The sequence below is a fragment of the Bubalus kerabau genome, chromosome 8, assembly GCF_029407905.1.
Source record: "Bubalus kerabau isolate K-KA32 ecotype Philippines breed swamp buffalo chromosome 8, PCC_UOA_SB_1v2, whole genome shotgun sequence".
NCBI lineage: Eukaryota > Metazoa > Chordata > Mammalia > Artiodactyla > Bovidae > Bubalus > Bubalus kerabau.
In genome coordinates, this window is record NC_073631.1 from 74965256 (window position 1) to 74991752 (window position 26497).

Sequence of the window (26497 nt, forward strand, 5' to 3'; positions counted from 1 at the left end):
AGGTTCACTCCAGATCTATTGAATCAGATCTTCATTTTAACAAGATCCCGAGTGATTCACAAACACCTTAAAGTGTAAGAAGTGGGATCTACAACATCTTTTTAGTTGTTAGCAAGTATGCCATTGTATGATTGTGCCACAGGGTTAGAGTTTATTTGACTCTAACTAGTGTTAGGAGAGTTTATTCATCTAGATTGCCAGGAGCCATTTCCTAGAAATCCTTGTTAAAGCCAATCTCATTGGCCTTGGACAGCAGAGATAATTCTTTCTGGGTTAAGCTGTGGGAAAACTAAAGTCTGGACCAAAGCCTACACTGGAGAGGTGTCTCACAGATGGCTGTTCCCAAAATGGCTTAAGAACTGTTTACTATGTTATGGTAACAGATGCTTTCAAACAAAGAGAACAGGAAGCTAGTGCCTTCTCTGTCTGCCATTCAGCAGGGCTGAATGCCTTCCATTAAATTCGCCTGCAAACTTTGCTGAAGAGCCCTGCAAGCAGCAATGAAAATTACAGAGCGGCTCCCAGGCACTTTAGTGGGTAATCAGCTGAAATTGAGCCGTTTTCCATATTCTTTGCTGATAATGCAGATAGACCTTTAAAGCAAATGGTTCCAAGTTGCCACAATCCTACAAGCTGAGAAGCCCCATGTGGTCCACACAGATGCTTCCGCTGCACCCCAAGCCCTGCCACACATTGACTGGTTCCCATGGCTATCAGTGGCAGGCTTCACCAGGCTGCCTGCATGTTAACAAACGCCAGGCTGAGTTAGAGGGTTACAGGCCCAGGGCCAATTATCTGAATAAATTAGCAATCCAAAAGTAAAAGCAGCTCCAAGGAAAAGGCTGCATTTTTCTAAAATTTCTACAATTATCTTCACACTAGACTCAACTTTTCCTTGAAAGGTGCCCCTTTGTGCTGTCCAGTGGGGAAGAAGGACTCTAGGTCTAAAGTGGCCTTTGCATGCACCAAGATTATCAGCCATAGCAGAAGGTGAAAGTCGCTCAGTCGTGTCTGACGCTTTGCTACCCCATGGGCTATACAATTCATGGAATTCTCCAGGCCAGAATACTGGAGTGGATAGCTGTTCCCTTCTCCAGGGGATCTTCCCAACCCAGGGATCGAACCCAGGTCTCCCACATTGCAGGTGGATTCTTTACCAGCTGAGCCATCAGAGGGAGTATTGATTGCAGACAAGTTGCTTCATCCCCGATTTTCTAGGTTCAGAATGGGGCACCTGGAAAAAAAGTTACTTTGGTTCTGGATAAGAGGCCAAGAGGAGGAGCAATGGAAAGGTAGACAGTACTGGATTCACATGCCAACCCAATACATCCTAACTCTGTGATCCTGATGGTAATTGATACTCTTCGAGCTTTAACTCCTATGAAATAGGAGAGTAATATCCTCACAGGTAAAATACCATAAGGGGCTTCCCTGGTGGCTCAGCAGTAAAGAATCTGCCTGCAGTGCAGGAGCTGTAGGAGCCACAGGAGACACGGGTTTGACCCCTGGGTCAGGAAGATCCCTTGGAGGAGGGCATGGCAACCCACTCCAGTATTCTTGCCTGGAGAATTCCATGGACAGAGAAGCTGGGTGGGCAACAGTCCATGGGGTCACAAAGATTCAGACATGACTGAAGCAACTTGGCATCCATGCATGCAAGATACCATAAACAGTATCTCTTGGGACATGGTAGGTAGGTATCTCATAAATGCTATTTTCCCTCCTTCAAAATGATCACCTTCAAAACCTCACACCCTTCCTTCCCTCTTTACTCATACCATAAACATCAGAGATGAAAGTGAAGATTGATAAACAACACTTGTAGAAAATAAAAAAGAACACTTCTAGAAATTTATTACAGCTAAACTCTAAATGAGAAGCAGTATTTACCAACAGTAAATTTGTATTCAAATGTTTACTTCCATTAAACAGCTCATTTCAATACTAAGAAGGTTTTTAATTTTCTTCCCTATAGAACTCACCCTCCATTTTCACTTATTTCTAGTAAATACTTTTGTAGCTACAAATTTTGCATGGAATATCACTTTAAAGTGCCACATATCCCAGCTCTTAATATGCAGTGATCTCAGTGTTATTCGTATTTTAAATTTAATCTTTATCTGAAAAATAAAAGATGTTTTAAAATTTTAAAGGTAGGCTCTTTTCTGTTCATCCTGTCCCAATTATTTTCTTGTATTTTTAATTATCTTATTTATTAATGGCAATCTATTTTTTTACTGACTTAATGTATTCTTCTTAAAACACAAATCTGTCTGTGTCTCTTGCTTCAGTGGCTCCTCGCTATCCTCAAGATGAAATCTAAGCTCTCTCACAGGGCTCCTGAAGCTCTCATGACATCCACCTGTTTACCCCATCAACGTCATAGCTCACTATTCTTTCTGCCTCTTTCCCAGCCTCACCCTCCATCCTGCCCCACCCTCCCATACTCCTACCATCTCTTCTAATCCCAACTGCATACTCTTCAGCCACACAGAATTCCATTTAGTTTCATGAAGATGCCATGCTCCATCCTGCTTTAGGAACTTAACATGTATTGTTTTCTCTTTAGGAAATATTTTCTTGTTTCCACTCAACTGACTAAATAGCTCCTGTCCATCCTTCACATCTGAGGATTGACATCATTTTCTCCAGAAAGTCTCAGTGAGGTTAAGGAGCCCCAGTTTATCTCCATGTAGCACCCAGGTCACCTCCCCAGCACACAAAACACCCATTGCCTATCTATTTCTTCATCTAGAATTGTGACCAACTTAAGAGCAAAGATGATGTCTTGTCAACCCTAATGTAGAGTTCCCTCTCTAACACATTTGAAGTTCCTAGTGCTCAGTAAACATGGTTGAATATTTACCTATTCAACAAATGCATGCATATAAATTTTAAAAAAGAAAATAAGGGAAAGAAAAATTACATACAGCACATATATATATACTGTTGCTGTTAAGTCACTTCAGTCGTGTCCGACTCTGTGCGACCCCATAGACAGCAGCCCACCAGGCTCCCCCGTCCCTGGGATTCTCCAGGCAAGAACACTGGAGTGGGTTGCCATTTCCTTCTCCAATGCATGAAAGTGAAAAGTGAAAGTGAAGTTGCTCAATCGTGTCCGACTGTGTGACCCCATGGACTGCCGCCTACTAGGCTCCTCCGTCCATGGGATTTTCCAGGCAAGAGTACTGGAGTGGGGTGCCATTGCCTTCTCCGATATATATACACACACATACATAAAAAAGTCAGCTATATATTCAGAACTTACTATTTTCTAGGCACTGTACTAAGTACATTATGTATGCTATTTATTCATATCATGATGTTACCTTCAGTGGTTATCTTTGGAGGAAATTTGAGGAGAAATTTTTATTCTTTCAACTTAAAAAAAAATTCCCAATACATAAATATTCTTCCTAGAAACCAGGGAAGATAGCTATTTAAACCTGTACTTTGCCTCTGGAGGTCTTATATACAAGTATAAAATGCATACAGATCATGGCCATTCTCTGAAAACTAGCCTTGGGGAGAAGGCACTAAGCCAGTGGTCTCTTGAATTCCCCTAGAGCTTCAACCTGTGGTTAGTTCCCAAAGCACCTGTTGACTCTGTACATGCAGCACGTGTTTGCTTCTCTAACCTGTAAGTGAACGTGTGCCCACAAACACAGCTGCTGCTGTTTTGGGCACTGCTCAGCTCACATCCTCTGTGAAGCCGGGATGAAATCAAGGACATACCCTTCTGAGAGCTACAGAGTCCCCAGTGGAAAATAATAAAGTGTAAGTAAACAGCATCCAGGCCATTGGAAAACATTCTTCAGCCTGTTCACCTCTATTAGGTCTTAACCCATCCTATGATACCACGTAAAAAATCCAGCACATTAACACTCCTAGTTTATGCTGACAATTCCCAGAACCCTCATTTTTGAGCCTTTGGTTACTGCACAATTGTCTGAACAATAAAAACTGATTTTTAAAAAATTTTTTTAGTTCACAATAGAGCTTTGTGTGAGCAAATATATGTGCTTTCCATTCAAACATAAATAGCCCCACTTGGTTATGAATGAAATCAGCATTTATTGTACTAATAATTCACAAACATGAATTAAACATACATAAAATTAAGCCTCAATCCCAATGTCTCTTCCCCTTTCTCATTCTCTGTCTCAAAAGGATATTTAGAGATAAATTCTGGATTCATAAGAAACAAGGGTGAGCAATATAGTTATGTTTGTTGTAACCTATAAATGTGAATAAAGCCTGCCTAGACATGAAATCTTTATTCCTCTGCCTGTATATTGATTTTATATCATACTCAATACCTTTTCCTTATGGGGAGTTATGGGAAAAGTAAAGCAGCATCTGGTACATTTGTTTTCTTTCATGATATCTCAACCTTTTAGATAATAAAGGTCCCATTCCAGCTGTGATACTGTAACTAATTTTTGCAGTTGGTAATGATAATGTTTACCATTTATCAGACAATTTCTCTGTGCCAGGCGTGCTCATCCTCATAGCAACTCCATCAAATAGTTATAGTCCCTATGCTAAGGGAGCAAAACCAAAGTCTTAACTACATGCTTTACCATGTGCATGGTCCAGCTAATGCATGGTTAGAACCCAGCCTTTTTTTTCCCCCCAATAGAACAATGAGAGAGCAAAACCACAAAAATCATCCCTAATGTTACTTCATTATTTTTCAAAGGAACACAAGGGTGCTACTAGACTTCTTCCTATTTCTATTTGTCTTATGCTCCAAGGCTAACTCCCTTCAGGTAGTGTTGAGTACCCAAGATAAAGTTGCTTTGGGCTGAGACTCCCTACATCCTACACAAAGCACTGTGATTGGGAACTGGATTAGGTGGAACCCAACAAAGATCATGGCATCTGGTTCCATCACTTCATGGGAAACAGATGGAGAAACAGTGGAAACAGTGTCAGACTTTATTTTTCTGGGCTCCAAAATCACTGCAGGTGGTGACTGCAGCCATGAAATTAAAAGACGCTTACTCCTTGGAAGGAAAGTTATGACCAACCTAGAAGGCATATTGAAAAGCAGAGATGTTACTTTGCCAACAAAGGTCCATCTAGTCAAGGCTATGGTTTTTCCAGTGGTCATGTGTGGATGTGACAGTTGGACTGTGAAGAAAGCTGAGTGCTGAAGAATTGATGCTTTTGAACTGTGGTGTTGGAGAAGACTCTTAAGAGTCCTTTAGACTGCAAGGAGATCCAACCAGTCCATTCTAAATGGGGTCAGCCCTGGGATTTCTTTGGAAGGAATGATGCTGAAGCTGAAACTCCAGTACTTTGGCCACCTCATGTGAAGAGTTGACTCATTGGAAAAGACTGTGATGCTGGGAGGGATTGGGGGCAGGAAGAAAAGGGGACGACAGAGGATGAGATGGCTGGATGGCATCACCAACTCAATGGACGTAAGTTTGGGTGAACTCCGGGGGTTGGTGATGGACAGGGAGGCCTGGTGTGCTGAGATTCATGGGGTCGCAAGGAGTCGGACACGACTGAGGGACTGAACTGAACTGAAGGTAGAAAATTTGGAGAAATTCAAAATTGGAAATGTGAAATGCAGGGTTCCAGGCATAAAGGTCAAATAGAGACCAGCACCACTGCTTCCCATTCCCCGAACACAGATCCCTTGAAATTACAAAGCAGTGACATGTTGTCATAACAGGCCATACTTCTGAAAAGTGTGAAGTACAATAAAATTCTCTTCACCTCTTCATCAGAGATGCACTTGGCCTCCAAAGGAACAGACAGCACTGAGCCATGATCAGACACTGAGGGATTTCTGGTATAGCATATGACTCTCCAATCACGTGGGACTAAAAATAGCAATAAGTTAACACCAAACACAAGTTTCTAATGCATAGATCACTTGATAATAAAGATCCTGTCTTGGTATCCAAGGCTGAAGGTGGGTAAGGAGGACTGAAATATCATTTTCTTCCCTAGTCCATGCTTTTCCATGCCTGAGCAGAAGGAGACAGCTGTATTCCCTTCAACTCAAGGGGTGGGAAGACAAGTATAGCTAACAGGGTTCCATGTAAGTCCCTAGTACATTAAAGGGGAGGAAACTTTTCTCAGCCAGGGTCATGGTAATGATCACAAACTAAGAGGCAAGAGTTGCTGAATAAGGGGGCCAGGGGCTTGCTGCTCAAAGCAGAAACTGGAGGGAACTGGGGGTGTTACCAAATAATTGGGGCCAGAAGGTGAGATGGAGTCCTATGGAGTCAATTATCTAAGAACCAACAGTGAAGAGTTTGGGAGCCAACAGAGAATCTGAATCACTGTCAGAAGCAGGGGGTACTCTGAGACCCCTAAAGCACCAGCAACTAAACAGAGCAAACCAAAGAGGCAAGAAGAGAGGGCTCATGGAGTCAAGGCTAGAGAGGTTCAGGAACTGTCATCACGATGGGTGGCCCTTACTGTGCATTTACTTCATGCCAGTCTTGGGTTAAGCACTCTAAAAGTATCATCTCATTTAATCATGACAAACCCCATGGAGGGGAGCTGACAACAGAACCTATGCTGTGAACCATTATACTGTTACCTAAAGAATTTTATGCCTCCCTGAGTTTGGGTCCTTCCTAAATGGTAGTTCTCAGACTGTTCTGAACAAAGGAAATGACTAATCCTAGATCCTCCTTTAGCTGTTATGGCAAATAATTTTACAGATGCCAGCATTCTAATCGTCCTGTGGAAAAATAATCAGTGCCAGCTGCTAGCTAGAGAAATGCAAAATCTCTGAAGAGAAAGAATGCCCCTTCTGAATCTGACTAGAAATAAGTTCAAGGAAATCTTTTTTGTGTTTAAAAACAAAGCCTTATCAGGAAGCATGGGAAATGTGGACTCAAGATCCAAGATGGGTATTTGCTGCAACATCCTAAAAATAATCTTACCTTCCAATTTGAGTATACATTGGAAAAGTAACATTCATGTACATATGTTCTTAGGAAACTTATCAGATATACTACAAGTTTTAATTAGTCAGTTCAGTTCAGTTCAGTCACTCAGTCCTGCCAAACTCTTTGCAACCCCATGGACTGCAGCACGCCAGGCCTCCTTGTCCATCACCAACTCCTAGAATTTACTCAAACTCATGTCCATTGCAGAGAAGGCAATGGCACCGCACTCCAGTACTCTTGCCTGGAAAATCCCATGGACGGAGGAGTCTGGTAGGCTGCAGTCCATGGGGTCGCTAAGAGTTGGACACGACTGAGCCACTTCACTTTCACTTTTCACTTTCATGCATTGGAAAAGGAAATGGCAACCCACTCCAGTGTTCTTGCCTGGAAAATCCCAGGGACGGGGGAGCCTGGTGGGCTGCCGTCTATGGGGTCGCACAGAATCGGACACAGCTGAAGCGATTTAGCACCAGCAGCAGCAGCATGTCCATTGAGTCAGTGATACCATCCACCATCTCATCCTCAGTCGTCCCCTTCTCCTCCCACCTTCAATCTTTCCCAGCATCAGTGTCTTTTCAAATGAGTCAGTTCTTCACATAAGGTGACAAAAGTATTAGAGTTTTAGCTTCAACATCAGTCCTTTCAATGAATATTCAGGACTGATTTTCTTTAGGATAGACTGGTTGGATCACCTTGCTGTCCAAGGGACTCTCAAGAGTCTTCTACAACACCACAGCTCAAAAGCATCAATTCTTTGGCCCTCAGCTTTCTTTAGAGTCCAACTCTCACATCCATACATGACTACTGGAAAAAACAAAGCTTTGACCAGATGGATCTTTGTTGGCAAAGTAATGTTTCTGCTTTTGGATAAGCTGTCTAGGTTGGTCATAACTTTTCTTCCAAGGAGTAAGCGTCTTTTAATTTCATGGCTGCAGTCACAATCTGCAGTGATTCTGGAGCCCCCAAAAATAAAGTCTGACACTGTTGTCACTGTTTCTCCATCTATTTCCCATGAAGTGATGGGACCAGATGCCGTGATCTTAGTTTTCTGAATGTTGAGTTTTAAGCCAACTTTTTCACTCTCCTCTTTCACTTTCATCAAGAGGCTCTTTAGTTCTTCTTTGCTTTCTGCCATATGGGTAGTGTAATCTGCATATCTGAGGTTATTGATTATTTCTCCTGGCAATCTTGATTCCAGCTTGTGCTTCATCCAGCCCAGTGTTTCTCATGGTGTACTCTGCATATAAGTTAAATAAGGAGGGTGACAATATACAGCCTTGACATACTCCTTTTCCTATTAGGCACCAGTCTGTTGTTCCATGTCCAGTTCTAACTGTTGCTTCCTGACCTGCATACAGATTTCTCAAGAGGCAGGTCAGGTGTTCTGGTATTCCCATCTCTTTAAGAATTTTCAAGAGTTTGTTGTGGTCCATACAATAAAAGGCTTTGGCATAGTCAATGAAGTAGAAGTAGATATTTTTCTGGAACTCTTTTGCTTTTTCAATGACCCCACAGATGTTGGCAATTTGATCTCTGGTTCCTCTGCCTTTTGCAAATCCAGCTTAAACATCTGGAAGTTCATGGTTCACATACTGTTGAAGCCTGGCTTGGAGAATTTTGAGCATTACTTTACTAGTGTGTGAGATGAGTGCAATTGTGCGGAAGTTTGAGCATTCTTTGGCATTGCCTTTCTTTGGGATTAGAATGAAAACTGACCTTTTCCAGTCCTGTGGCCACTGCTGAGTTTTCCAAATTTGCTGGCATATTGAGTGCAGCACTTTCACAGCATCATCTTTCAGGATTTGAAATAGCTCAACTGGAATTCCATCAGCTCCAGTAGCTTTGTTCATAGAGATGCTTCCTAAGGCCCACTTGACTTTGCATTTCAGAATGTCTGGCTCTAGGTCAGTGATCACACCATCATGATTATCTGGGTTATGAAGATCTTTTTTGTACAGTTCTTCTATGTATTCTTGCCACGTCTTCTTAATATCTTCTGCTTCTGTTAGGTCCCTACCATTTCTGTCCTTTATTGTGCTCATCTTTGCATGAAATGTTCCCTTGGTATCTCTAATTTTCTTGAAGAGATCGCTAGTCTTTCTCATTCTGTTGTTTTCCTCTATTTCTTTGCATTGATCACTGAGAAAGGCTTTCTGATCTCTTTGCTATTCTTTGGAACTCTACATTCAAATGGGTATATCTTTCCTTTTCTCCTTTGCTTTTCACTTCTCTTCTATTCAGTTATTTTTAAGGCCTCCTCAGACAACCATTTTGCCTTTTGCATTTCTTTTTCTTGGGGATGGTCTTGATCCCTGCCTCCTGTACAATGTCACAAAACTCTGTCCATAGTTCATCAGGCACTCTATCAGATCTAGTCCCTTAAATCCATTTCTCACTTCTACTGTATAACTGTAAGGATTTGATTTAGGTCATACTTGAATAGTCTAATTGTTTTCCCTATTTTCTTCAGTTTAAGTCTGAATTTGGCAATAAAGAGTTCATGGTCTGAGCCACAGTCAGCTCCTGGTCTTGTTTTTGCTGACTGTATAGAGCTTCTCCATCTTTGGCTGCAAAGAATATAATCAATCTGATTTTGGTATTGATCACCTGGTGATGTCCATGTGTACAGTCATCTCTTGTGTTGTTCGAAGAGGGTGTTTGCTATGACCAGTGCGTTCTCTTGGCAAAACTGCATTAGCCCTTGCTCTGCTTCATTCTGTACTCCAAGCCAAATTTGCCTGTTACTCCAAGTATTTCTTGACTTCCTACTTTTGCATTCCAGTCCTCTATAATGAAAATTTAATTTAATCAGTCAGGAATTTATCTTCTTCATTACCTTCTTTCACATTTCAGTATTCACCCTTGTTCTCTCTTCCCCTTTCTGTTAAGATCTCTCACCAGCCACAAACTTGTTCTCCAACATTCCCAAGAGTCCAAGAAAGTATTCAGAATGCTAGGCTGCATTCCAGCTCTTTCAAAATAAAACTCCTCTAAGCCTCGGTCTGATGATAGATTTCCTAGAAGCAGAGCTTGAGATGATTCCTATAGATGTGATTTACTGGGGGAGGGCTTTCCAATGGGCAATGAGAGGAGCAACATGAGGCAGAGAAAGGAACTAAGCACATATGTGATCTCAGCCGGAATCTGGCTTTAGTCTGATCCTATGCAAAGCTCTGGAACACAGAACTCACCACAGAGCCAGTCCCCATTCAGGGTAAGGGGATGAACCTTCTGTCCCCCATGGCAATCAGTTCTTGAGTGTGTGCTAAGAGGCAGAGCGCAGGTAGGCAGGCTATATTTGGCTTGGGGCAGTTCTCCAAGAAAGGGACCATTCTTGCCTGACTTCTTGTAGTTTCCATGGTTGTAACAATTCTGTTCTTTATATTCAGATATACTTTCATATTTTCTATCACCCAATTTGGACTATTAAAAGGGAGTGAAAAATTTTCCTTCAATGGCTCAAACACATAGCATTTCTCAGTAATCTGTCAAACTATTTACTTGGGTTACTTTTTTAATCTCTATTTAAAACAAACAAACAAACAAACTGCACATAGCCAACAAATCTGTCCTGACTTGAAGAATTGCAGAACACATAAAAATATCTTTGTAATTCCTTTTGCATTTTGTATTATGTCCATCCCCTCCCAAGACATAATTTGTTTGGCCTCCTCTAAATTTGACACCAACATAAACGAGGTCTGTTTGTGGAGATGGCAGAGAGATGGTAGCCATTAAATCTGAAGCTTTACCTTTCCTGATTTGCAACAGGAATGAAGCCAATTATTTTCTAGCTTCCATATGGCACAGGCTTCATGTATGGAAGATGAAGGGAGTAGGGAATATTTCAATATTGATTAAAAATCAAGAAGGATAGGACAATGAGCTATCTAAGTCCAACAAAATAGCTCAAGAAATATAGATTTATGTGTCAGGAGACTTATTTGGATGCTTGGTTTTGGAAGCAAGTATAAATATCAAGTTGGATAGTTTTGACTTTTGAACTAATTTAGCATATGCTGCTAAGTCACTTCAGTCATGTCTGACTCTGTGTGACCCCATAGATGGCAGCCCACCAGGCTCCCCCATCCCTGGGATTCTCCAGGCAAGAACACTGGAGTGGGTTGCCATTTCCTTCTCCAATGCATGAAAGTGAAAAGTGAAAGTGAAGTCACTCAGTCGTGTCCTACTCTTAGCGACCCTATGGACTGCAGCCTACCAGGCTCCTCCATCCATGGGACTTTCCAGGCAAGGGTACTGGAGTAGGGTGCCATCACCTTCTCCGAATTTAGCATATAGCACCCAACAAAATAGTGTGGCTCAGAATATTGGCTTTGGAGTCTGAAAGTCATGGGATCCATTCCTAGCCTTTTAATTGTGTGATCCTAGGCAAACTACTTAATCTCTAAAACAGATTCCTCATCTGAAAAATGGTGATAATAATACATACCTCTCAAGGTTAATTCAAGAATTAAATGAGAGAATATATCTATGGAGCTCAGGAAAACGCTAAGTCTATTTGCTCCTTTTGTTGAAAAAAACAACAGTAAATCCTTTAGGTGAGTTTTATTAACCAAGACTCTCCAGAAAAATAGAAGCGGTGGGAAATATATGCATAGATGGATAGATAGATAGACAGAGATATATAATCTATTATGAGGAGTTGGCTCATGCAGTTATGGAGGCCAAGAAATTCTACAATCTGTTGTCTACAGGTTGCAAAGACAGGAAAGCTGGTGGTGTAATTCAGCTCAAGTCTGAAGGCCTGAGAACAAGAGAAGCCAATGGTGTAAGTTCCAGCCCAAGGGCAGGAGAAGATGAAATATTTCAGCTTAAGCAATGAGGCAATCAAAAAAGGGGGCAAATTCCTCTTTTGTCCACCTTTTGTTCTATTCAGGCAATTAACGAACTGGATAATGCAACCCTCATTGGGGAGAGCAATCTATTTCATTGAGTCCACTAATTCAAATGCTAACCCCATCTAGAAATACCCTCAACAGACACATCTAGAAATGATGTTTAATCTTGGTACCCCATGGCCAGTCAGGTGAACACGTAACCATCACATAGGTTAAAGATTAAAAGTAGAAATTAATATTAGACTACAGAAGTGGCTCATAACACCCAAGAGGAAAAATATAATCAGTCCTTAGTAAGAGACTAGAATCAGTGTGTTACTTCAGGTTCCAAGAAACAGATGCCAACATGGGATTAGTTGTATGACAGTTTAAAGGAGGAAATGCCCATAAGAGGAGTAGGGGAGGGAACAAGACAGGACAGGAAGATTCTTGATCTACCTCTGACACTTTTGAAGGTTAGGGGGAGGAAGTAGAATTGTGCAGGAAGAAGCTTGGACTGTAGTGAAGCTCTGAGAACATCTTGGGCAGGTGAGTCTTCAATTAAAGTCTCCTGGTTGAGGAGGCTTGTGTCTTACAGGAATACACCTGGATTTCAGTACTGCTATGCACAGTCATGGTCAGGGAAAAGCCCATGGGAAGGAGGCTTTGGAGCTAACATGTTGGTGGATCCAGAGGGCAACAGTTTGAGCAAAATTAGGCAATTTTTCTCACCATATCAGGAGATTTGGGGAGCATGTTTTTACAGCCACCATGATCAGGATTCAAAGGTCTGTGGAAATCCTGAGAGTCTTCCTTCTCTCTGTAAGGCTCTTTCTGCCTTATCTGTATTTTGTTCTTCCTTTTTTCTCCAAGCTGGCCTCTTCTGCTCTTCCATGCCATGCACAAACCAGGAAACACCGCTCAGATCCCAGGCTTCCACGAATGGGCCCGGATACGAAAAAAGCCATCGTTCCTCTGTGTCTCACTTCCTAGTTTCATGTAAAGTGAAGCTAATTGCCCACACTTCAATCATTCCCATCCCTGAAATAATCAGCTGTGTCCTGAGAAGGCAACGCCATGTTCATTATTAATTATCGTGGGGTTGGAGGTGAAACAGGGAGGAGTAAGTTCCAGGAAAGTGGGGGTAGGGTGAACTAGTACTAAACAAACAACTCCGTAAAATACTCAACAAAGGGTACAGGTATCCCTCTAAAATACTGGTGTCACTCTAAAATACTTCTCTGTATAAACAGTGTGACATTACTCAATTGCTGATTAGCTTATGTTTCAATTCTGAGAACAGTCAACTGTCTTCACTGAAGACCCAGGTTCTCAGAGCGGCCAGCTACCAAGATATCAGAAATGCCACATTCTCATGAGACTATTGTACATGCTACAGCAATCCAGATAATAATCAATACTTGAGGCTCTGTTAAAAGAAAAATGAACATCAGAACTGATCTTTTTACTATGAACAAAGTGACATACTAATTAGCATGACACATGTTAGAAATGGGCTTTCCAGGTCCAGACGGCTTCACAGCTGAATTCTACCAAAAATTTAGAGAAGAGCTAATACCTATCCTGCTCAAACTCTTTCAGAAAATTGCAGAGGATGGTAAATTTCCAAACTCATTCTATGAGGCCACCATCACCCTAATACCAAAACCTGACAAAGATCCCACGAAAAAAGAAAACTATAGGCCAATATCACTGATGAACATAGATGCAAAAATCCTTAACAAAATTCTAGCAATCAGAATCCAACAACACATTAAAAAGATCATACATCAGGACCAAGTGGGCTTTATCCCAGGGATGCAAGGATTCTTCAATATCCGCAAATCAATCAATGTAATACACCACATTAACAAATTGAAAAATAAAAACCATATGATTATCTCAATAGATGCAGAGAAAGCCTTTGACAAAATTCAACATCCATTTATGATAAAAACTCTCCAGAAAGCAGGAATAGAAGGAACATACCTCAACATAATAAAATCTATATATGACAAACCCACAGCAAACATTATCCTCAATGGTGAAAAATTGAAAGCATTTCCTCTAAAGTCAGGAACAAGACAAGGGTGCCCACTTTCACCATTACTATTCAACATAGTTTTGGAAGTTTTGGCCACAGCAATCAGAGCAGAAAAAGAAATAAAAGGAATCCAAATTGGAAAAGAAGAAGTAAAGCTCTCACTGTTTGCAGATGACATGATCCTCTACATAGAAAACCCTAAAGACTCCACCAGAAAATTACTAGAACTAATCAATGACTATAGTAAAGTTGCAGGATATAAAATCAACACACAGAAATCCCTTGCATTCCTATACACTAATAATGAGAAAACAGAAAGAGAAATTAAGGAAACAATTCCATTCACCATTGCAACGGAAAGAATAAAATACTTAGGACTATATCTACCTAAAGAAACTAAAGACCTATATATAGAAAACTATAAAACACTGGTGAAAGAAATCAAAGAGGACACTAACAGATGGAGAAATATACCATGTTCATGGATTGGAAGAATCAATATAGTGAAAATGAGTATACTACCCAAAGCAATCTATAGATTCAATGCAATCCCTATCAAGCTACCAACAGCATTCTTCACAGAGCTAGAACAAATAATTTTGCAATTTGTATGGAAATACAAAAAACCTCGAATAGCCAAAGCGATCTTGAGAAAGAAGAATGGAACTGGAGGAATCAACCTACCTGACTTCAGGCTCTACTACAAAGCCACAGTTATCAAGACAGTATGGTACTGGCACAAAGACAGAAATATAGATCAATGGAACAAAATAGAAAGCCCAGAGATAAATCCACGCACATATGGACACCTTATCTTTTTATGGACACCTTATCTTTGACAAAGGAGGCAAGAATATACAATGGATTAAAGACAATCTCTTTAACAAGTGGTGCTGGGACAACTGGTCAACCACTTGTAAAAGAATGAAACTAGAACACTTTCTAACACCATACACAAAAATAAACTCAAAATGGATTAAAGATCTAAATGTAAGACCAGAAACTATAAAACTCCTAGAGGAGAACATACGCAAAACACTCTCTGACATACATCACAGCAGGATCCTCTATGACCCACCTCCCAGAATATTGGAAATAAAAGCAAAAATAAACAAATGGGACCTAATTAACCTTAAAAGCTTCTGCACATCAAAGGAAACTATTAGCAAGGTGAAAAGACAGCCTTCAGAATGGGAGAAGATAATAGCAAATGAAGCAACTGACAAACAACTAATCTCAAAAATATACAAGCAACTCCTACAGCTCAACTCCAGAAAAATAAATGACCCAATCAAAAAATGGGCCAAAGAACTAAATAGACATTTCTCCAAAGAAGACATACAGATGGCTAACAAACACATGAAAAGATGCTCAACATCACTCATTATCAGAGAAATGCAAATCAAAACCACTATGAGGTACCATTTCACACCAGTCAGAATGGCTGCGATCCAAAAGTCTACAAGTAATAAATGCTGGAGAGGGTGTGGAGAAAAGGGAACCCTCTTCCACTGTTGGTGGGAATGCAAACTAGTACAGCCACTATGGAGAACAGTGTGGAGATTCCTTAAAAAACTGGAAATAGAACCGCCTTATGATCCAGCAATCCCACTGCTGGGCATACACACTGAGGAAACCAGAAGGGAAAGAGACACGTGTACCCCAATGTTCATCGCAGCACTGTTTATAATAGCCAGGACATGGAAGCAACCTAGATGTCCATCAGCAGATGAATGGATAAGAAAGCAGTGGTACATATACACAATGGAGTATTATTCAGCCATTAAAAAGAATACATTTGAATCAGTTCTAATGAGGTGGATGAAACTGGAGCCTATTATACAGAGTGAAGTAAGCCAGAAAGAAAAACACCAATACAGTATACTAACGCATATATATGGAATTTAGAAAGATGGTAACAATAACCCTGTGTACGAGACAGCAAAAGAGACACTGATGTATAGAACAGTCTTATGGACTCTGTGAGAGAGGGAGAGGGTGGGAAGATTTGGGAGAATGGCATTGAAACATGTAAAATATCATGTATGAAATGAGTTGCCAGTCCAGGTTCGATGCACGATACTGGATGCTTGGGGCTGGTGCACTGGGACGACCCAGAGGGATGGTATGGGGAGGGAGGAGGGTTCAGGATGGGGAACACGTGTATACCTGTGGTGGATTCATTTTGATATTTGGCAAAACTAATACAATTTTGTAAAGTTTAAAAATAAAATAAAATTTAAAAAAAAAAAAAAAGCTCAACATTCAGAAAACAAAGATCATGGCATCCAGTCCCATCACTTCATGGGAAATAGATGGGGAAACAGTGGAAACAGTGTCAGACTTTATTTTTCTGGGCTCCAAAATCACTACAGATGGTGACTGCAGCCATGAAATTAAAAGATGCTTACTCCTTGGAAGGAAAGTTATGACCAACCTAGATAGCATATTCAAAAGCAGAGACATGACTTTGCCAAAAAAGGTGTGTCTAGTCAAGGCTATGGTTTTTCCTGTGATCATGTATGGATGTGAGAGTTGGACTGTGAAGAAGGCTGAGTTCTGAAGAATTGATGCTTTTGAACTGTGGTGTTGGAGAAGACTCTTGAGAGTCCCTTGGACTGCAAGGAGATCCACCCAGTCCATTCTGAAGGAGATCAGCCCTGGGATTTCTTTGGAAGGAATGATGCTAAAGCTGAAACTCTAGGTCTTTGGCCACCTCATGCGAAGGGTTGACTCATTGGAAAAGACTCTGATGCTGGGAGGGATTGGGGGCAAGGGGAGAAGGGGACGACAGAGGATGAGATGGCTGGATGGCATCACTGACTCGATGGACGTGAGTCTCAGTGAACTCTGGGAGTTGGTGATGGACAGGGAGGCCTGGCGTGCTGCGATTCATGGGGTCACAAAGAGTCGGACACGACTGAGCGACTGATCTGATCTTATCTGATATAAAATGACTGTAGTTAAGACTGTATTGCATACTTGGGAGCTTCTAAGAGAAGTAAAGAATATGCGTACAATGCAGGAGACCTGGGTTTGATCCCTGATCCCCTGGAGAAGGAAATGACAACCTACACCAGTATTCTTGAGTGAAGAATTCCATGGACAGAGGAGCCTGGAAAGCTACAGTCCAGGGGGTTGAAAATAGTTGGGCACAATTGAGAGACTAACATTTTCACTTTGAAGAGAGTAGATCTTAAAAGTTCTCATCACAATGAAATAAATTGTGCAATTATGTGTGGTGATAAATGTTAAACAGACTTATTGTAGTGGTTGGAGAAGGCAATGGCACCCCACTCCAGTACTCTTGCTTGGAAAATCCCATGGACGGAGGAGCCTGTTAGGCTGCAATCCATGGGGTCGCTAAGAGTCGGACACGACTGAGCCACTTCACTTTCCCTTTTCACTTTCATGCATTGGAGAAGGAAATGGCAACCCACTCCAGTGTTCTTGCCTAGAGAATCCCAGGGACGGGGGAGCCTGGTGGGCTGCTGTCTATGGGGTCGCACAGAGTCAGACACGACTGAAGTGACAGCATAGCATAGCATTGTGGTGGTCATGTCACAATATATACAAATATTGAATCATTACATTGTACACCTGAAACTAATATATGTCAACTGTACCTCAATAAAAATATCAAAAATTAAATTATATATAGGTTTAGACACAGACACCCTTGAACAGGTATACTGCTCACTATCACTTACACCACTCAAATGATGCCTAAATTCCTAAGTGGTCTCGTGTCTAGCCATTTTAGAAGATATGATCTTAATGTTCATGTCCCCCCCCAAATTCATATGTTGAAAACTTAATGCCTAATTAGTATTAGGAGACCTTTGAGAGGTACTTAGACTATGACTAGGATTAGTGTTCTAATAAAAAAGACACTGCAGAGCTCACTTACCCCTAAAAAAGACACTGCAGAGCTCACTTACCCCTTCCACCATGTGACGACACAACAAAAGGTCAGCAGATTGCAACCCAGAAGAGTGCTCACACCGGAACTCAACCATGCTGGCATTCTGATCTTGACTTCCAGCTGCCAGAAGTGAGAAAAATAAATTTCCAATGTTTATAAGCCACTCAGCCTGTGGTATTTGTTATAGTAGCTTGAATGGGCTAAGACCAGAAGATTGTGGTTTTTCTAAAGGATCAGGACTTTATTTACCTACAGAACAAGAGGTTAACTGTATGATGAGTACTAATATATGTTTATTTCATAAATAACTATACGTGGCAGAATGTGGTCTGAGTCTCACTTCAGTATTTCACAGAAGTCATGTTGTGGGCAAATTAAAAGCCCTCACCTGTCTCAGATCTCTCTGGTATCAACTGCCATTATTACTCTAAAAAGAACCTTAGGGTTGAAATATGACTAGATTGGTTCAGATTAGGCTGCAATGGAAATGAGAAAGCTATCAGTCACTCACTCCTCTGTGAAGCTCTCAAAGCCCTGCCTCCCATCTTGAACTGAGCTTGGGTCTGCTGAATATAAACACACTCTCCTTGGTGATGTCAGGTTTTTGTCTTTGTATTTTAAATACATGACTTGCCTCCCCAAACTGTAGCATACGAGAACAAGGGAACATATCTTGGCAGCCCTTCCTTCATGCCCTGCCCAGAAAACACACTCATCAAGAATTCTTGAATAAATAGTGAGAACTCACACAAAGGAAACCACTTGAATACAAGACCCAGCATCACCCAACCACCAGTAGCAACCTGTGCAGGATCCCTCATCTAAACAACAAAAAAGAAAACAAAACTATAAACACAATCATCAGCAGACAGGATTACCACCTCACTCAGCCTTGTCCATCAGAGGAGGGTTAAAAAAAAAAAAAAAAACTCAGCACAAATTTCATCCTATAGGAAGCTTACACAAACCACTGGACAAACTAGGAGGGCAGAAAGCAACAGGAAGAAAGAATTCAACCTTGAAATGGAAAAGGAGACCTCAAACACAATAAGTTAAAAAAATAATGAAAAGGCAGAGACATATTACACAAATGAAGGAACAAACCAAAAACACAGAAGTCCAAATAAATGAAGAGGAAATAGGCAGACTCCATGAAAAAGAATTCAGAATAATGATAGTAAAGATGATCAAAAACCTTGAAAACAAAATGGAGAAAATGCAAGAATCAATTAACAAAGACCTAGAAGAATTCAAGAATAAACATACAAAGACACACAACACAATTACTGAAATAAAAAATACTGTAGAAGCAACCAATAGCAGAATATATGAAGCAGAAGAACAAATCAGTGAGCTGGAAGATAAAATGGTGGAAATAACTTCTGAAGAACAGAATAAAGTAAAAAGAATGAAAAGAACTGAGGATGGTTTCAGAGACCTCTGGGACCATATCAAATGCACCAACATTTGAAATATGGGGGTCCCATAAGAAGAAGAGAAAAAGAAAGGGTACGAGAAAAGTTTTTGAAGAGATTATAATTGAAAATTTCCTCAACATGGAAAAGGAAATAGTCAATCAAGCCCAAGAGGCACAAAGAGTCTCATACAGGATAAACCCAAGGAGAAATATGCCAAGACACATACTAATCAAACTAACAAAGACTAACCACAAAGAAAGAATATTAAAACCAGCAAGGGAGAAGGGACAAGTAACATACAAGGGAAACCCCATATGCTTAACAGCTGATCTTTCAGCAGAAACTGTGCAGGCCAGAAGGGAATGGCAGGATGTATTTAAAGCACTGAAAGGGAAAAATCTACAACCAAGATTACTGTACCTGGCAAGGATCTCATTCAAAATTGTTGGAAAAATAAAAAGCTTTCCAGACAATCAAAAGTTATGAGAATTCAGTACCACCAAACCAGCTTTAGAACAAATGTTAAAGGGATTTATATAGTCAAGAAATACAAGAGAAGAAAAAAGATCTCCAAAATCAATCCCAAACAATTAAGAAAATGGCAATAGGAACATATATATCAATGCTGCTGCTGCTGCTGCTAAGTCACTTCAGTCCTGTCCGACTTTGTGTGACCCCATGGATGGCAGCCCACCAGGCTCCCCCATCCCTGGGATTCTCCAGGCAAGAACACTGGAGTGGGTTGCCATTTCCTTCTCCAATGCATGAAAGTGAAAAGTCAAAGTGAAGTCGTTCAGTCGTGTCCGACTCTTAGCAACCTCGTGGACTGCAGCCTACCAGGCTCCTCTGTCCATGGGGTTTTCCAGGCAAGAGTACTGGAGTGGGGTGCCATTGCCTCAATAATTATTTTAAATGTAAATGGATTAAATGCTCCAACCAAAAGACACAGACTGGCTGAATGGATACAAAAACAAGACTCATATATATGATGTCTACAAGAAACCCACTTCATACCTAAAGACACATATAGACTGAAAGTGAGAGGATGGAAAAATATATTCCATGAAAATGGGAAGCAAAAGAAAGCTGGAGTAGCAATCCTCATATCAGACAAAACAGACATTAAAATAAAGAAGATTACAAGAGGTAAGGAAGGACACCACATAATGACCATGGGATCAATCCAAGAGGAAGACATAGTAACTGTAAATATCTATGCACCCAACATAGGAGCACCTCGATACATAAGACAAACACTAACAGACATAAAAGGAGAAATTGATAGTAGCACAGTAATAGTAGGAGACTTTAACACCCCACTGACACCAATGGACAGATCATCAAAACAGAAAGTTAATAAGGACACAAGTCATAAATGATACATTGGATGAGATGGATCTCATTGATATCTTCAGTACATTCCATCCAAATGCAGATGAATACACCTTCCAAGTGGACATGGAACATTCTCCAGGATCGACAACATCTTGTCACAAATCAAACCTCAGTTAATTTAAGAAAATTGAAATTGTATCAAGCATCTTCTCTGACCACAACACTATGAGACTAGATATCAATTACAAGAAAGAAACTGTAAGAAACACAAACACATGGAGATTAAAGAACACATTTCTAAATAACCAACAGGCTACTGAAGAAATCAAAAAAATTATAGAAACAAATGACAATGAAAACATAACTCAAAACCTATAGGATGCAGCAAAAGCATTCTAAAAGGGAAGTCTATAGCAATACAATCCTACCTCAAGAAATATGAAAAACATTGAATAGACAACCTAACTTTACACCTGAAACAACTGGAAAAAGAACAACAACAAAAAAACACCCCAAAATTAGTAGAAGGAAAAAAATCATAAAGATCTGAGCAGAAATAAATGAAAAAGAAATGAAAGAAACCCTAAAGACAGTATCAGAAAATTATTCCACCCTGTATGCAGTCCTACCATCTCTAGAGCACAAACTCTCTGTGCTTGTTTGCCCCTCTCCAAGCTAAACCTGACCTTGCTTTCCTTTCCTTCCTTCTTTCTTCTTCTCACTTGGGTTGAGTATCACACCCCCATATTTCAGCATAACTTACAGAGCTAGTTCAGTTCAGTTCACTCACTCAGTTGTGTCCAACTCTGCGACCCCATGGACTGCAGCACGCCAGGCCTCCCTGTCCATCACCAACTCCCAGAGTTTCCTCAAACTCATGTCCATTGAGTCAGTAATTCCATCCAACCATCTCATCCTCTGTCATCCCCTCTCCTCCTGCCTTCAATCTTTCCCGAAATCAGGGTCTTTTCAAATGAGTCAGTTCTTCGCATCAGGTGGCCAAAGTGTTGGAATTTCTGCTTCAGCATTAGTCCTTCCAATGAATATTCAGGACTGATTTCCTTTAGGATGGACAGGTTGGATCTCCTTGCAGTCCAAGGGACTCTCAAGAGTCTTCTCCAACACCACAGTTCAAAAGCATCAATTCTTTGGCGCTCAGCTTTCTTTAGAGTACAACTGTCACATCCATACATGACTACTGGAAAAACCATAGCTTTGACTAGATGGACCTTTGTTGGCAAAGTAATGTCTCTGCTTTTTAATATACTGTCTAGCTTGGTCGTAACTTTTCTTCCAAGGAGCAAGCGTCTTTTACTTTCACAGCTGCAGTTATCATCTGCAGTGATTCTGGAGCCCCAAAAAATAAAGTATGTCACTGTTTCCACTGTTATCCCCTTCTATGTGCCATGAAGTGCTGGGACTAGATGCCATGCATGATCTTAGTTTCTGAATGCTGAGTTTTAAGCCAACTTTTTCACTCTCCTCTTTCATTTTTATGAAGAGGCTCTTCAGTTCTTCTTCTCTTTCTGCCATAAGGGTCATCTGCATATCTGAGGTTATTGATATTTCTCCTGACAATCTTGATTCCAGCTTGTGCTTGATCCAGCCCAGCATTTCTTATGATGTACTCTGTATATACGTTAAGTAAGAAGGGTAACAATATACAGCCTTGACATACTCCTTTCCCTATTTGGAACAAGTCTGTTGTTCCATGTCCAGTTTCTAACTGTTGCTTCCTGACCTGCATACAGATTTCTCAAGAGGCAGGTTAGGTGGTCTGGTATTCCCATCTCTTTAAGAATTTTCCACAGTTTGTTATGATCCACACAGTCAAAGGCTTTGGCATAGTCAATAAAGCAGAAGTAGATGTTTTTCTGGAACTCTCTTGCTTTTTCAATGATCCAGCAGATATCGGCAATTTGATCTCTGGTTCCTCTGCCTTTTATAAATCCAGCTTGAACATCTGGAATTTCATGGTTAGCATACTGTTGAAGCTTGGGTTGGAAAATTTTGAGCATTACTTTGCTAGCGTGTATGATGAGTGCAATTGTGTGGTAGTTTGAGCATTCTTTGGCATTGCCTTTCTTTGGGACTGGAATGAAAACTGACCTCTTCCAGTCCTGTGGCCATTGCTGAGTTTCCACATTTGCTGATATATTGAGTGCAGCACTTTTACAGCATCATCTTTTATTATTTGAAATAGCTCAGCTGGAATTCCATCACCTCCACTAGCTTTGTTCATAGTGATGCTTCCTAAGGACCACTTGTCTTCACATTCCAGGATGTCTGGATCTCGGTGAGTGATCACACCATCATGATTACCTGAGTCGTGAAGATCTTTTTTTTTTTAACTGTCTCAGTACTTTTAATGGTATTTTTTTTTCTTTTTTCTTTTCTTTTATTTTTAAACCTGAAACACTGTATTAGTTTTGCCAAACATCAAATGAAGATCTTTTTTGTATAGTTCTTCATGTATTCTTGCCACCTCTTCTTAATATTTTCTGCTTCTGTTAGGTCCATACCATTTCTGGAGCTAGTACTTCAGACAAAACAACCTGTGACCTTCCAAGCTTGACAGGTAACAGCATTATCATAATAATAATAGGCCAGAATATTAGAGAGCTCCTACCCCTGAGAGACTTCCCTGGTGGCTCAGATGGTAAAGCATCTGCCTACAATGCAGGAAACCCAGGTTCGATCCCTGGGTCAGGAAGATCCCATGAAGAAGGAAATAGCAACCCACTCCAGTACTGTTGCCTGGAAAATCCCATGGACGGAGGAGTCTGGTAGGCTACAGTCCATGGGGTTGCAAAAAGTCGGACACGACTGAGCAACTTCACTTTTCACCACTGAGAGAAGGATTACTAAGGAGCCCTATCTGTGAGACCCAAGGACACAATCCTGTATCCTTTAAATAAATGAAATTTGTATTTTAAAGCTTTCTGAAAATTGAAAACAATCCAAGACAGATGGTTTCTTTGGTGAATTATCCCAAACTTTTATGGAAGAAATAACACCAATTTTATATAAACACTTCTAGAAAACAGAAAAGAAGGAAATACTTCCCAGCTCATTTTATAAGGTCAGCATTACCTTAATACCAAAACTAGACTAAAATCTTTCATTCATCTTCATTAATTAATAGATGCAGAAATTCTCAAAAAAAGATAGCAAATTAAATTCAGCAATATATGAAAAGGGTAATACATCAGGAACAAGTGGCATCAACCTAGGAATGTAAAACTAGTTCAACATTCAAAAATCAAATACAATTCACAGTAATAACAGACTAAAGAAAAAAGTCAAATGATCAAATCAATAGCTATTAAATCATTTGACAAAATTCAATATCCATTCATGATAGAGATTCTCAGCAAAATCTACAGGTAACATCATACTTAATGGTGAAAGACTGTATGCTTTCCTTCTAGGTGGGACAAAACAGATGTTCATTCTCACAAATCCTATTCAATATTGCATGTAGACCGAGTCCATGCAGTAGAAATGAAAAGGAAATAAAAAGCATACAGAACAAGAAAGAAGTTCTCAGACAACATGTATGTCTTTGTAGAAAATTCCAAGTAATCTACAGAAAAAGTTCCTGGAACTAATCTACCCTAAAGCTCTAGAACTTATGAATAAGATCAGTAGGGATACAAATCAACATATAACAGTCAATCAGATTTCATGTATCAGCAGTGAACATTTGGAATTTGATATATTTTTTCAAACACTATTTATAATAGCACATAGAAAAATGAAGCACTTCGATACAAATCTAACAAAATGAATACAAGATCTATATCCTGAGAACACTGCGGAAAGACAATGATGAAAAAAAACAGAGACCTAAAATGTGGAAAGATCTACCATGTTCATGTACTAACAGAGTCAATTCTGTTAAGATGTTAATTCTGTCTAGTTGATTCAAGGAAATATCAATCAAGATTTCTTACACAAATTAACAAATTAATTCTAAAATTTATGGAAAGGCAAAAAATAAAAAAACAACAAAACAAAACTGGACTAGCCATTTGATCCCTAATCATGGAACCAGATCCCACATGCCACAGCTAAAGATCCTGCATGCCACAACTAAGGCCCAGTGCAATCAAATAAATTAAAATTAAATATTTTTAAAAGTTGAAAAAAAATTAACTAGCTAAAAACCATTCTTAAAATGAAGAAAAAAGTTAAAAGTATTCACATAGTTCAATTAATTATAGACTTATAATAAAGACTTACTATAAAGCTACAGTAACAAGATAGTGTAGTGTTGACAAAAAGACATTATATAAAATAGAAAGACCTGAAATTTACCAAAATTAAAACTTCAAACTCTGTGGAAGATACTACTAAGAGAATGAAAACACAAACCATATGCCTGGAGAAAATATTTGAAAATCACATATATGATAAAAATACTTGTATCCAGATATGTAAAGAATTCTCAAAACATAACAATGAGAAAATAACTCAATTTTCTAAAGAATCAACAGTTATAAAGCAAAGAAGAAACACAGATGCTAAATACACATATGAAAAGATGCTCACATCATTAGTCATTAAAGAAAAGCAAATTAAAACCACAATAAACTACTACTACACACCTATTAGAAGAACTAAAAATAATGACAATGTCAATGTCATTAAATGTTAATGAAGATACAGGGCCACTGGAACTCTTATTCATTGCTGATGGGAATGGAAGATTATACAGCCACCCTGAAAGGAACAGTTTGTTTATCCACTCACCAGTTAGACATTTGGAACATTTCCAGTTTCTGGTAATTATGAATAAAACTTCTATAAGCATTCATGTGCAAGTTTTTATGTGAACATAAGTTTCATTTCTCTTGGGTAAATATCTAGGAAGAGGACATCTGAGTTTGCCAAAACTTACTGAACTATACTCTTAAAAGATTTAATTTTACTGTAATAAATACCTCAACAAACCTGTCCTTTAAAAAAAAAAAAAAAGCCATGGATTGAGACATGGAAAAATAGCACCTGTGGCTTTACATCTGTTAAGAAACAAGATAAAAAGACAGAATTTTTAGTACTGGGGTCAATTCATGTATTTATTTACTTTCTTAAAAAGGGAATCAATTCAGGGAGCCATGTTTTTTAAAACAACATCTTCACAACAATTATTAAACATTATCTTTCCTAACATTACTTTTTTTTGGCAGGTGGGTAATTCTTTTAGAAATAAGCAAGCCAATTTTTCAATCATTATAATACTGAATCATTTTCTAAGTACTGATTTGTTGTTTTGGAGACTATAGAACTTCTTAGATAGAATTCGTCACTAACTGCTCCACATCACTGCTCCATATCACACTCCAGATCATATGGCTGAGATAAAAGTAAAATTCATTCAGGTATACAAAGGAGTTAGCAAAAATAATATAATAGTTTTTTTCTTTTTACTGTGGTTGATTCATATTGATATTTGGCAGAAAACAAAATTCTGTAAAGCAATTATCCTTCAATTAAAACAAAAATAAATTTTTAAAAATGATGGTTTTTAACCTGAAAACATCAACTAGGAAATTTTGTTTCCACGGAAAATTAAGCATATTGACATGACTTCCTGTGCTGTATTCCTAACATAGGCAAAGAGAGATTTGGAGGGACTTCCTTAAAGACAATTCTTTAAATAGGTTGTCAATAATTTATTAAAGAAGAATTTAGGCAATACAAATCTTACTTAAAGCTTCATGAAACAAAAGTAGTCTCTATTCAGAGAATTGAAAAATGGAGCAGAAAGCTTTTATAGGGTAAAGAATAAGGATGAGGAAAAGTGAAAATGTCTAATTGGCTGAATGTCTAATTGAGTCACACAGTCAACCTTATTTAGAGTGAGAAGGAACAAGGAAATAACATAGAGCTCAAAGTTGGCTTGGCATTTGGAGACTGGATATACTATTTCATGGTATAATATTGTTGTTGTTTAGTTGCTAAGAGGTGTCTGACTCTTTGTGATTCCAGGGACTGTAGCCCGCCAGGCTCCT

At 39.5% G+C, this 26497-nt stretch overlaps 1 long non-coding RNA gene and 1 other non-coding gene across 3 annotated transcripts in view; one reads left to right on the plus strand and one right to left on the minus strand.

The window, feature by feature from the left end:
- Positions 1 to 26497, minus strand: part of LOC129659349 (uncharacterized) — an 87826-nt gene that overhangs the window by 58418 nt on the left and 2911 nt on the right. For both annotated transcript variants that reach the window (XR_008718015.1, XR_008718016.1), the window contains exon 2: positions 17744 to 17847. This is a non-coding gene — a long non-coding RNA (uncharacterized LOC129659349). The remainder of the gene's footprint in view (positions 1 to 17743; positions 17848 to 26497) is intronic.
- On the plus strand, positions 23122 to 23194 carry TRNAC-ACA (transfer RNA cysteine (anticodon ACA)). Its single transcript has one exon. It is a non-coding gene; the product is annotated as a tRNA-Cys (tRNA).